Genomic DNA, 2209 nt, shown 5'->3' with positions numbered 1-2209 from the left:
TTTTTTTCAGGAATTAACTTCTTTTACATTTATTGCACAAGAAGGCAATAATATTTTCTTTAAACTTATTTTCTTATTAGGAAAACCACCCTTCCTTTTAATTTGCCTGTATAGCTTTCAACTTGTCTAGAATACGTTGAACTAATATATGAATTTTCATATCATATCACCCTAAATTTGTTGAGGGCTTCTAAACATCACAAGTTGTACAAAGCAAAGGAGTAGAAAAAAATGAATGAAAGTTCTTCCCTTAGGTGTGCTCAAATGCTAGAAATAAAATTTTAAAGCTGAACAAGAGCTTAGATGTTATCTGCTCAAAATATCATCTTACAACACAGAATACTGAAACCTGTGCAGGTAACTTTTTCAGTATTTCTGAGTTGGCTCGTAGATGACCATGGGTTTAATTCAAGATGCCCTTCCCAAGGTAGTTCCCATTCACATTCAATTATATTAATTCCTTTCGAATTTTGTCCTTTCACATTGAAACGTCCTGGTAGTTTTACTTGTTCTGCTACAACAGAACTATTCCCAATCATTAGGAAAATTATTTTTTTTTCTAGATCTTCTTTAAAAGACAGAGAAAGATATTTTGTTTTATTTACTAGAATTACAGAGATTATCCTGGATTTGGATGTTCTTTACCAAAAGCCATTTAACCATTTCCTTCTCTGATGATGTGCTGCAGTTTTAGACTTTTAGGATATTCTTATACATGTTTCTATCAAGCAGAAACTTTCTTCCAAACTTTCATTTTGAGTCATGGTCAAACAGCGCAACATGAGCGGAAACTTTTTATGAACAAATAAATAATTAGTAAAAAGAAATCACACACTGNTGGATTTGGATGTTCTTTACCAAAAGCCATTTAACCATTTCCTTCTCTGATGATGTGCTGCGGTTTTAGACTTTTAGGATATTCTTATACATGTTTCTATCAAGCAGAAACTTTCTTCCAAACTTTCATTTTGAGTCATGGTCAAACAGCACAACATGAGCGGAAACTTTTTATGAACAAATAAATAATTAGTAAAAAGAAATCACACACTGTATGAACAAAATAAAATCACCAACTAAAATACAGTTATATAAGCATAGAATGTATCTTAGGAAAAAAATAGTAAAGAAAAACAGAAGAATCAAATTTATTATACTTTATTAGAATATCCAAAATTTTGTTGGCTTTCAAATACATATGTATTTGTTTTTAAATAATTAAAATTATAATGAAATGAACAAAATAAAAAGCAAACACCATCCTAAGGAGAAAACAACTTGTCTTTTGTGCATTTGTGTATATATATTTTTTTCTACGTATTTGTTCAGAAAGCTAACCTCAAATTCTAGGTACATTTTTGTATTCTGGGTTTTTACTGTCCATTATATTTACTCTGTGTTATATAAGCATGGGGTTAACAATGGTCCATAAAATTAATTGTGACTTATCGCAAGTTTGATTCTACGATGTACCGTTATTTGGAAGTGACCTGTTTCCCCCTGGCTTCATGTTTCTCTGTAGGAAGAATCTCTAAAATGGTAACTTTTCTCACCTTTTACTCCTACTAATTCATGAATTTGAGAAAAAGAAACAGTCTTCTGTGACTCAGCCACTTACTGGATGTCTTTCAAGATCTGCCTGCCTACACATATCATTCATTGTAGTCTTCCCTTTAACATGTGGTAAAACAGCACCCCTTTTCTGTAACGGACCACAAATGTTTGAGTAAGATAGTGCGTGATCAGGTAAATTTCTCTAACTTAAGTTTCCTGCGGACTTAATGCTCTGTTGTCCAAATACCTTTATTTGTAACAAAGAGATCATTTTGCTTTCCATTTGCCTGTCTCCTTTTTCTGTCTTAATTGGTTCCAAATTCTGGTGGGAAAAAGGACGTGTAATATATTAAGCTTCTTAAAAACCTAGCAGTTACGATGTACTTATAAAGTTCTTTTGTTGCCTCTGATGTTTGACTATTTCAAATAAACCTGTGATAATACCTTGCAAATGAATTATTGTTGTATATAAAAAATTATTTAGAGCAGAATTCCACAAGGAATTTATTATGTCAAGAAGTGTGAGAATTTTTAAAATTCTTGGTAAATAGTATTAAATTATTTTTTAATTATAATTTAAACAGTTTTTGAAGAAAAAACCAGACTATTCGATATCTTTATCTATGCTGGATTTTGGTTTTTTTTTGGGGGGGGGGGA

This window comes from Galeopterus variegatus, unplaced genomic scaffold (genome assembly GCF_000696425.1).
Source record: "Galeopterus variegatus unplaced genomic scaffold, G_variegatus-3.0.2 Scaffold8262, whole genome shotgun sequence".
Classification (NCBI taxonomy): domain Eukaryota; kingdom Metazoa; phylum Chordata; class Mammalia; order Dermoptera; family Cynocephalidae; genus Galeopterus; species Galeopterus variegatus.
This window is presented reverse-complemented; position numbering follows the sequence as displayed.